The sequence below is a fragment of the Cebus imitator genome, unplaced genomic scaffold (genome assembly GCF_001604975.1).
Source record: "Cebus imitator isolate Cc_AM_T3 unplaced genomic scaffold, Cebus_imitator-1.0 Scaffold42, whole genome shotgun sequence".
Classification (NCBI taxonomy): Eukaryota; Metazoa; Chordata; class Mammalia; order Primates; family Cebidae; genus Cebus; species Cebus imitator.
Genome location: NW_016107357.1, coordinates 14,464,953 through 14,476,905, shown reverse-complemented (window position 1 = coordinate 14,476,905; position 11,953 = coordinate 14,464,953). Strand labels below are relative to the sequence as shown.

General features: G+C 37.1%; 1 pseudogene; it reads left to right on the top strand.

The window, feature by feature from the left end:
* The first annotated feature begins 11,833 nt into the window (after positions 1–11,833).
* The window catches only part of LOC108302619, a 1,304-nt pseudogene continuing 1,184 nt past the window's right edge, over positions 11,834–11,953 (top strand).

Here is an 11,953-nt window from a genome sequence, read left to right as displayed (position 1 = left end):
GGGGGATCGCTTGAGCCCAGGAGTTTGAGGATGCAGTGAGCTAGGACTGTGCCACTGCACTCCAGCCTGGGCAACAGAGTAAGACTCTGTATCTAAAAAATTTATATAAAAAATTAAAAAAATATTTGTTTTGAGGGAGGTTTCGTCTGCCCCAGACATTATCCCCTGTAAAAAGATGCAATTCCCTAACCCATCACAGGCCCACCCTGCCTTCAGTGGGGCAGTATACGGACAGAAGTTGGCCCCTCACCTACCACGGCTGGTTTCCCTCTCACTACAGCAGAGCGTGGCAGCCCAAACAGCTGCCATGACTTGGGAAATGGGGATGAGCTGGGGCAGGAGTGGGTGGTAGAGAGGTAAAGAGGTAGCCTGTCAGAGTCCTAGACCTTCCCCACCGTGTCCTGATGCAGCTGGTCACCTCTATCCCCACACCCACCAAACTTGTTTCCCCTGCTATGTCTCAGGTCCATTGCCATTGCCTGGGCTTCAGCTCCCTTCGAATCCCTAGTTTTAGGCACTTGGACTGCTGTGATGACCACATGACTGATCTCTCTGCCTTTATCCTTTCTTCTTTCCTGCCCAGGTAGCCAGAATAATTTTCCCTGAATAGAGTTTACACAATGCCTTGCTTAAAAAAAAAATACATTGCTTTAAAATCACGCATTCAATCATTCACAACGATTAAGTACCTATTAATGCATCATTCCACCCTTATCTACTTTCATGCCTATCACTCTCTGTCCTCTCTACTGTTTTATTTCTTTTCAATAGTACTTATCAGTCCCTATCTGACATTACTGTACATATTTATTTGCTCATTGTCTTTCTCCCAGGCTAGAATACAAGCTCCATGGGGCAAGGATCTTTTCAGTTTACTGTTATATATCCATTCATATGAATATTTGTTTTCATTTCTTTTAGAGAGATATCTAAGAATTACTGAATTGTATGTTAAATTAATGGCTAAACATTTAAGAAACTGCCAAACTATGGCTGCATGATTTTACATTCCAAGCGATGTATGAGCATTCCAATTTCTCCACATCCTTATCAACTTTAGCTTTCCATTTGTACTTTATTCTATTTTAGCCATCATAGAAAGCATAAAGCTATTTGTCTTTTTGTTGCTAAATTGTAAGAGTTCCATATACATTCTGGATGCTAGAAACTTATTTGTTATCAGACATGTGATTTGTAAATGTTTCTTTCTATTCTTTAGGTGTTTTTTTTCTGTTGTTTTGTTTTTTACTTTCCTGATAGTGTCCTTTGATAAATAACATCTTCTAATTTGGATAAAATCTAACATCTATTTTTTTTCTTTTGTGGCTTGTGCTTTCGGTATCATTTCTTAAAAACTATTGTTAAATCTAAGGTCAAGAAGATTTACTCCTATTTTTTTTTCTAAGAGTTTTATTCTTTTATAGGTGATTTTTTTGAAGTTGTGAAGTAGGGAACCAACTTTACACTTCTGCATGTACATACCCAGTTGCCCCAGCACCATTTGTTAATGAGACTATATTTTCCCTGTTGAATGCCTGTCTCATCTTTGTCAAAAACCAATTAACCATAAATGCGTGGGTTTATTTCTGGGTTCTCAATTCTATTACACTGACTTATAGGTCTATTTTTATGCCAGTACCACACTGTACTGATTATCGTAGATTTGTAGTAGGTTTTGAAATCAGAATCTATGCGCCCTCCAAATTTTTCTTTTTCAAGATTGTATTGGCTTTTTAAAGTCATTTGCAATTCCACATGAATTTTAGGATGAGCTTTTCCATTTATGCAAAAAAAAAAAAAGGTCACTGGGATTTTTATTGGGATTATATTGAATCTATAGATCACTTTGGATAATATTGCCATCTGAATAGTATTAAGCTGTCAATTTCATGAATGTGGGATTTTTTCCATTTATTTAGGTTCCATTAATTTTTTCAGCAGTTTTATAGCTTTCATTTCACTATTCAAGTATTGCACTTTCTTAGTTAAATGCATTCCTAAGTGTTTTACTCTTTTGATTCTCCTTGTGAATGATTTTTTTTTCTTAATTTTCTCTTAGCATCATTTCTTTTTAGTGTATGGAAATACAACTGACTTTTATGTGTTGATCTTGTATCCTGTATTGTTGCTGAATTAATATGTTAGCTATAATAAGGTTTTTCATAAATTCTTTAGGATTTTCTATACAATTAACATTGTTACACCTTTTTGATTGACTCTTTTACAATTATGAAATTTTAAATATCTGGTAATGCTCTTTTTCTTAAAGACTACTTTGTTCAATTGCTAATATCCCAGATTTCTTTTGGTTGGTGTTCGTGTGGTATATTTTTTTCCCACATTTTATTTTCAGTCTGCCTGTGTCTTTATATTTGAAGTGTATTCCTTATAGACAGTACATATTTGTAACTTACATTATTATTCAAAAAATTCAAAAATTTGTATCCAACAAATCCTCCTTTTAGTTTGAGTACTCATTCCATTTACATTTAATATAATTATTCGTATGCTGGGTTTAGGTTTACCATCTTCTTTTTGTTTTCTACTTTCCCCTCTGCTTTTTGTCATGGTTTCTTGGGGGATAATCAAGTACTTTTTAATATTTTATCTATAACTTTGTATTTTTTATTGATTGCTCTAGTGATTGCAATTTTTAGCTGTAATTTATTACAGTTCAAGTTGAAATAATATTAAACTACCTTTCATATAAGAACATCACATTATATAGAACATGTAGAATCCTTTTCTGCTATTGTTTTCATATTTTTACTTCTAATTATTCTATATTATTAATATTTTTGCTTTTAATAATCAATTTGCTTTTAAATAAATTAAGTAAAGAAAACATATTTCATATTTGTTCACAAATAATTTACCATATCAGTGATTCATTCTTCTTTTGGATCTGTTTTTTGGTACGAGTTCCCAACTGACATCCTTTTCTTTTAGCTTGAAATACTTTCTCCAGCATTTGCTTCAAGGTGAAAGAATTCTCTCAGCTTCCTTTTACTGAGAATTCTATCATGGATTTTTGGTTTACCTTCATTTTTGCAAAATATTCTCACTGGTATTCTAGGTTGGCTGATTTTTACTTTCAGCACTCTAAAAATGTCATTTTGTGCTGTTGTTTTCTCTCATCTATTGTTTCTGACGAAAATGTGGCTGTTATTCTTATTCTTGCCTTTGATCCCCCTGTGTGCAATGGACTATGTTTTTCTGAATCCTCTTGATACTTTTTACATGATTTCTCAGTCTATCTGCATCAATTTGGCCCAATGTCAGCCTTTTGTAGCCCATACACATAATTTTGAAAATGTAAATTACATCTTCCTCAGCTTGGAAAAATAAAATTTGGGGGATTGCTTTTTCCTCCTTGTTGCTTTTATGTGACTTACAAGAGGAGAAGGGGGAAAAGGCTGACTTAGACAACCATTTTATTATTAACTATACCTAGTTGAAGGCATCTGAAAATATTATTTATAATTCCTTTATTTGCTTTTCATATTGATACTTTGTGTTAGGGTGGGGCAAGTCATTTACTTGACTTGTGCCTCAGTCTTCTCATTATCATTAGAATGATCATCACCTAGATAAGTTTTAGTGGAGCTGAGTGTCTGAAAATATTTAAAGTGATTTTTGTCTATGTGAATAAAAATTTTATACAGATTTTTTTTAAGTTAATGAAATTTTGGTCTGCCTGTAGATGGAGTTACTTATTCTATATTCTAGCCTAAAAACCACAAATAGGAAAAAATGTGAATGAACATATGGGATAACTGAATCCCTGTGACTGTCATTTCTTCAGGCCTCAGGCAGAGAGGTGTTGTACATTCTTTCTTGGGTTAGTTCTTAGTCCCTTGTCCACACATGCTCACTGTAAAGGTAAAACATGAATATAATAGATAGCTACTATATTTAAAATTGGGCTTTTACTGAATAGACCTTTCATGGCAACTTATCACTTATAAAAATATATAAACAAATAAAACTTTACAATGCTGTTTTCATAAAATATTTTCTACTGTATGGATTTTCTGTCATATCTGTGATTGCTGACCATAAGAAAGGAGAAATATTGTGTGCATCATAAAGAAGTTTTATCCTTAAAGAGCAAAATGAATGTATTTATAAAGACTGAATCAGGCATTCAGCATTACAGTACACATACATATAGTCAGAGTAGTTGATAAAGAATTATTAATTAAGTGTTCTTATACTTTTTGTACCGAATGGCTATATTCCTTGTGGGTTATCAGTCCTTCATAGCTTTTAGTGTTGACACATTTTTGGTATTTTCTCACAAGACTTTCATATATGTATTAAAGGTTTTTTATTCGATGTTTTTATACTGTATTATTGTGATACATTTTTGCTCCTTCATTTTTTTCTTTTTCTTTATACTTTAAATTCTGGGATATATGTGTAGAACATGCAGGTTTGTTATGTAGGTATACATGTGCCATCGTGGTTTGCTGCCCTCGTCAACCCATCATCTAGGTTTTAAGCCCTGCATGCATTAGGTATTTGTNACAGGTTTGTTACACGTTCCATAGTGGTTTGCTGCACCCATCAACCTGTCATCTACATTATGTATTTTTCCTTATGCTATCCCTCCTCTAGCCCCCAGGCCCAGTGTGTGATGTTCCCTCACTGTGTCCATGTGTTCTCATTGTTCAGCTCCCACTTATGAGTGAGAATATGCAGTGTTTGATTTTCTGTTCTGGTGTTAGTTTCCTGAGAATGATGGTTTCCAGCTTCATCCATGTCCCTGCAAAGGACATGAACTCATCCTTTTTATGGCTGCATAGTATTCCATCGTGTACATATGCCACATTTTCCTTATCCAATCTATCATTGATGGGCATTTGGGTTGGTTCCAAGTCTTTGCTATTGTGAAGAGTGCTGCAATAAACATGTGTGCATGTGTTTTTATAGTAGAATGATTTATAGTCTTCTGGGTATATACCCAGTAATGGGATTGCTCGGTCAAATGATATTTCTGGTTCTAGATCCTTAAGGAATCTCCACACTGTCTTCCACAATAGTTGAACTAATGTACACTCCCATCAACAGTGTAAAAGCGTTCCTATTTGTCCACAGCCTCTCCAGCATCTGTTGTTTCCTGACTTTTTAATGATCATCATTCTAATTGGCATAAGATAGTATCTCATTGTGGCTTTGATTCGCATTTCTCTAATGACCAGTGACGATGAGCTTTTTTTCATGTTTGTTTGCCACATAAATGTTTCTTTTGAGAATTATCTGTTCATATCCCTCACTCACTTTTTGATGGGGTTGTTTCTTTTTTACTTGTAAATTTGTTTAAGTCTTTGTAGATTCTGGGTATTAGTCCTTTGTCAGACAGATAGATTACAAAAAAAATGTTCTCCCATTCTGTAGGTTGCCTGTTCACACTGATGATAGTTTTTTTTTACTGTGCAGAAGTTCTTTAGTTTAATTAGATTCCATTTGTCAACTGTGGCTTTTGTTGCCACTGCTTTTGGTGTTGTAGTCATGAAGTCTTTGCCCATGCCTATGTCCTGAATGGTATTGCCTAGATTTTATTGGATGGTGTTTATGGTTTTAGGTTTTATATTTAAATCTTTAATCCATCTTTAGTTAATTTTTGTATAAGGTGTAAGGAAGGAGCCTTACAGTTTTCAGTTTTCTGCATATGGCTAGCCAGTTTTCCCATATAATTTATTAAATAGGGAATCATTTCCCCATTGCTTGTTTTTGTCGGATTTGTCAAAGATCAGATGGTTATATATGTTCAGTGTTATTTTTGAGGCCTCTGTTCAATTCCATTGGTCTACATAGCTGTTTTGGTACCAGTATCTTGCTGTTTTTGTTACTGTAGACTTGTAGTATAGTTTTACGTCAGGTAGTGTGATACCTCCAGCTTTGTTCTTTTTGCTTAGGATTGTCTTGGCTATATGGGCTCTTTTTTGCTTCCATATGAAATTTAAAGTAGTTTTTTATGATTCTGTGAAAAAAGTCAATGGTAGCTTGATGGGGATAGCATTGAATCTATAAATTACTTTCGGCGGTATGGCCATTTTCATGATATTGATTCTTCCTAGTCATGAGCATGGAATGTTTTTCCATTTGTTTGTGTCCTCTCATTTCCTTGAGCAGAGGTTTGTAGTTCTCCTTGAACAGGTCCTTCACATCCCTTGTAAGTTGTATTCCTAGGTATTTTATTCTCTTTGTAGCAATTGTGAATGGGAGTTCACCTATGATTTGGCTCTCTGTTTGTCTATTATTGGTGTATAGGAATGCTTGTGATTTTTGCACATTGATTTTGTATCCTGAGACTGCTGAAGTTGCTTATCAGCTTAAGGAGATTTGGAGCTGACACGATGGAATTTTCTAAATACACAATTATGTTATCTGCAAACAGAGACAATTTGACTTCCTCTGTTCCAATTTGAATGCCCTTTATTTCTTTCTCTTGCCTGATTTCCTGGGCCAGAACTTCCAATACTATGTTGAATAGGAGTGGCGAGAGAGGTTATCCTTGTCTTGTGCCAATTTTCAAAGGGAATGCTTCCAGCTTTTGCACATTTAGTGTGATATTGGCAGTGGGTCTGTCATAAATAGCTCTTGTTGAGATACATTGTCGTAAATAGCTCTTGTTATTTTAAGATACGTTGTCATAAATAGCTCTTGTTATTTTGAGATAGTTTATTGAGAGTTTTTAGCATTAAGGAGTGTTGAATTTTATTGAAGGCCTTTTCTGCTTCTAGTGAGATAATAATGTGGTTTCTGTCATTGATTCTGTTTATATGATGAATTATGTTTATTGATTTGCATATGTTGAACCAGCCTTGTATCCCAGGGATTAAGCTGACTTTATCGTGGTGGGTAAGCTTTTTGATGTGCTACTGTGCCAGTATTTTATTGAGGCTTTTTGCATCAATGCTCATCAGGGATATTGGCCCGAAATTTTCTTTTTTTATTATGTCTCTTCCAGGTTTTGGTAATGGGATGATGCTGGCCTCATAAAATGAGTTAGGGAAGATTCCCTCTTTTTCTATTGTTTGGAATAGTTTCAGAAAGAACAGTACCAGCTTCTCTTTGTACCTCTATGAATCCACCTCATCCCGGGCTTTTTTGATTGGTAAGCTATTAATTACTGCCTCAATTTTAGAACTTGTTATTGGTCTAGTCATAGATTTGACTTCTGTCTGGTTTAATCTTGGGAGGGTGTATGTGTCCAGAAATTTATCCATTTATTCTAGATTTTCTAGTTTGTGTAGAGGTGTTTATAGAATTACCTAATGATAGTTTGTATTTCTGTGGGATCAGTGATGATATCCCCTTTATCATTTTTATTGTGTCGATTGGATTCTTCTCCCTTTTCTTCTTTATTAGTCTGACTAGCAGTCTATTTATTTTGTTGATCTTTTCAAAAAAACCACCTCTTGGATTCATTGATTTTTTTTGAAGGGGTTTTTTGTGTGTGTGTGTGTGTGTCTCCATCTCCTTCAGTTCTGCTCTGATCTTAGTTATTGCTTGTCTTCTGCTAGCTTTTGAATTTGTTTGCTCTTGCTTCTCTAGTTGTCTTAATTGTGATGTTAGAGTGTTGATTTTAGATCTTTCCTGCTCTCTCCTGTGGGCATTTAGTGCTATAAATTTCTCTCTAAACACTGTTTTAGCTGTGTCTCAGAGATTCTGGTACATTATGTCTTTGTTCTCCCTTGGTTTCAAACAACTTATTTATTTCTGTCTTAATTTTGTCATTTACCTAGCAGTCATTCCGGAGCAGTTTGCTCAGTTTCCATGTAGTTGTGCAATTTTGAGTGAGTTTCTTAATCCTGAGTTGTAATTTGAGAGACTGTTATGATTTTCATTGTTTTGCATTTGCTGAGGAGTGTTTTACTTCCAATTATGTGGTATTCTGTTGATTTGGGGTGGAGAGTTCTGTAGATGTCTATTAGGTCTGCTGCTCCAGAGCTGAGTTCAAGTCCTGAATATCCTTGGTAATTTTCTGTCTTGTTGATCTGTCTAATATTGACAGTGGGGTGTTAAAGTCTCCCACTATTGTGCGGGAGTGTAAGTCTCTTTGTATGTCTCTAAGCACTTGCTTTATGAATCTTTACTTCTCTATTGGATGCATATGTATTTAGGATAGTCAGCTCTTTTTGTTGCATTGATCCCTTTATTATTCTGAAATGGTCTTCTTTGTCTCTTTTGATCTTTGTTGGTTTAAAGTCTGTTTTATCAGAGACTAGGACTGCAACCCATGCTTTTTTTCCTTTCCATTTGTTTGGTAAATATTTCTCTATCCCGTTATTTTGAGCCTATGTGTGTCTTTGCACATGAAATGGGTTTTCTGAATACAGCACAACAATGAGTCTTGATTCTTTATCCAATTTTTTGACTCTTTATCCAGTTTTTTAATTGGGGCATTTAGCCCATTTACATTTAAGGTTAATATTGTTATGTGTGAATCTGATCCTGTCATTATAATGCTAGCTGGTTAATTTGCCTGTTCATTGAAACAGTTTCTTCATAGTATTGATGGTCTTTACAATTTGGTATGTTTTTTCAGTGGCTAGTACCAGTTTTTCCTTTCCATATTTAGTCCTTCCTTCAGGATTTCTTGTAATGCAGACCTAGTGGTGACAAAATCTCTCAGCATTTGCCTGTCTGTAAAGAATTTTATTTCTCTTTCACTTATGAAGCTAGTTTGGCTGGATATGAAATTCTGGGTTGAAAATTATTTTAAGAATGTCAAATATTGGCCCCCACTCTCTTCTGGCTTGAAGGGTTTCTGCCAACAGATCCACTGTTAGTCTGATGGGCTTCCTTTTGTGGGTAACCCGACCTTTCTCTCTGGCTGTCCTTAACATTTTTCCTTGGTGAATCTGACAATTATGTGTCTTAGGGTTGCTTTTCTCGAGGAGTATGTTTGTGGTGTTCTCTGTATTTCCTGAATTTGAATGTTGGCCTGTCTTGCTAGTTTGGGAAAATTCTCCTGGATAATAACCTGAAGTGTGTTTTCCAACTTGGTTCCAATCTCCCCGTCACCTTCAGGTATACCAATCAAATGTAGGTTGAGTCTTTTCACATAGCCCCCTATTTCTCAGAGGCTTTGTTTCTTTTCATTCTTTTTTCTCTAATATTATATTCACACTTTATCTCATTAAGTTGATTTTCAGCCTCTGATATCCTTTCTTCTGCTTCATTGATTCAGCTGTTGATAATGTGTATACTTCATGAAGTTCTTGTACTGTGTTTTTTAGCTCCATCAGGCCATTTATGTTCTTCTCTAAACTGGTTATTCTAGTTACAAGTTCCTCTAACCTTTTTCAAGGTTCTTAGTTTCCTTGAATTGAATTAGAACATGCTCCTTTAGCTCAGAGGAGTTTGTTATTACCCACCTTCCAGAGCCTACTTCTGTCAATTCATCAAACTCATTCTTCATGCAGTTTTGTTCCCTTGCTGTTGAAGAGTTGTGATTCTTTGGAGGAAAAGAGGCATTCTGGTTTTTGGAATTTTCAGCCTTTTTGCACTGGTTTTTCCTCATCTTCGTGGATTTATCTACCTTTGGTCTCTGGTGTTGGCGACCTTCAGGTGGAGTTTCTGTGTGGACATTATTTTTGTTAATGTTGATGCTATTCCTTTCTGCTTGTTAGTTTTCCTTCTAACAGGCAGGCCCTTCTTCAGGTCTACTAGATTTTGCTGGAGGTCCACTCCAGACCCTGTTTGCCTGGATATCACCAGCAGAGGCTACAGAACAGCAAAGATTGCTGCCTGTTCCTTCCTCTGGAAGCTTTGTCCCAGAGGGGCACCTGCCAGATGCCAGCCAGAGCTCTCCCGTAGGAGGTGTCTGTCGACCTCTACTGAGAGGTGTCTCCCAGTCAAGAAGCATGGGGGTCATGGACCCATTTGAGAAGGCAGTCTATCTCTTAGCAGAGCTTGAGTGCTGTGCTGGGAGGTCCACCACTCTCTTCAGAGCTGGTAAGCAGGAACATTTAAGCCTACTGAAGCTGTGCCCACAGCTGGCCACTCCACCAGGTGCTCTGACCCTGGGAAATTGGAGTTTTATCTATAAGTCTTTGACTGGGCTGCTACCTTACTTTCATAGATGCACTGCCCAGAGAGGAGGAATCTAGAAAGGTAGTCTAGCTACAGTGGCTTTGCCGAGCTGTGGTGGGCTCTGCCCAGTTCGAACTTCCTGGCAGCTTTGTTTACACTGTGAGGGGAAAACTGCCTACTCAAGCCACAGTAATGGGGGCCGCCCTACCCCAACAAGCTCAAGCATCCCAGGTTGACTTCAGACTGCTATTCTGGCAGCGAGAATTTCAAGCCAGTGGGTCTTAGCTTGCTGGGCTCTGTGGGGGTGAGATCCACTGAGCTAAATCTCTTGGCTCCCTGGCTTCAGCTCCTTTCCCAGAGAAGCGAACAGTTCTGTCTCACTGGCATTCCAGGTATACTGGGTATGAACAAAATCTCCTGCAGCTAGCTCAGTGTCTGCCCAAACAGCCACCCAGTTTTGTGCTTGAAATCCAGGGCCCTGGTGGCATAGGCACCCAAGGGAATCTCCTGGTCTGCAGGTTGCAAAGACCATGGGAAAAGCATACTGTCTGGGCCAAAGTGCACCATTCCTCACAGCACAGTCCCTCACAGCTTCCCTTGGCTAGTGGAGGGAGTTCCCCTACCCCTTGTGCTTCCCATATGAGGCAATGCCTCACCCTGCTTTGGCTCTCCCTCTGTGAGCTGCACCCATTGTCTAACCAGTCCCAATGAGATGAGTCAGGTACCTCAGTTGGGAATGCAGAAATCACCCAACTTCTGGGTTAATCTCGCTGGGAGCTGCAGACCAGAGCTGTTCGTATTTGGCCATCTTGCCAGTCACCACAGTTTATATAAAAAATCAGTTCAATTTCCATATACTAGTTAGAAACCATTTGAAATAAAAATTAAGAAAATAATTCCATTTCCATTAAGAAAATTATAATATTTAAAATACATGTAATCATGATGCTGGAAAAATTGTACATCAAAAACTATTTTTAAAATTGATGAAATTAAAGAAGATACAAATAAATGGTAAGACATACTGTACTTATGGATTAAAAGACTTATGCTTGTTAAGATGTCCACAGTACCAAAAGCGATTTATAGACTTAATGTATTCCTAACAAAAACCCAGTGGCATTTTTCTACAGGAATAGAATTCTAAAATTTATATTGAATCACAGAGGACCCCAAATAGCCAAAACAGTCTTCAGAAATAAGAGCAAAGCCTGGAGGCATCAGGCTTTCTATAATAATTAAAATAAATTGGTATTTGCATAAAGACAGACATATAAATCAATGTAACATAATAGAGAGCCCAGAAACTTACCTTGTAAACTTATCTTGACAAGGATGCCAAGGATATACAATGGGGAAAGGACATTCTCGTCAACAAATGGTGTTGGACAACTGGATAGCCACGCGCAAAAGAATGAAATTTAAACTTTATACATAAAACTCAAAATAGATTAAAGACTTAAATAAAAGACCTGAAACTAAAACTTCTAGTAGAAAACATAAAGGAAAGCTTATGACATTGGTGTTGGCAATGACTTCTTATATATGACACCAAAAGCACTGGCAATGAAAGCAAAAATAGGCATTTAGGACGAGATCAAACTAAAAAGGTTCTCCATAGCAAAATAAACAACTGACAGAGTGAAAATGCAAACTACAGAATGGGAGAAAATATTTGCAGACCATATATATGATAAATAGTTAATATTCAAAATATATAAGAAGCTCCTTCGACTCAATAGCAAAAGAACAAATTACCCTGTTAAAAAACGGACAAGATCCCAAGATGGCTGCTGCGGCGCCCAGAAGGCTTCGGCTGCGGCGCCCGGAAGGCCTCGGCTGCGGCGACCCGGAAGGCCTCGGCTGCGGCGACCCGGAAGGCCTCGGCTGCGGCGACCCGGAAGGC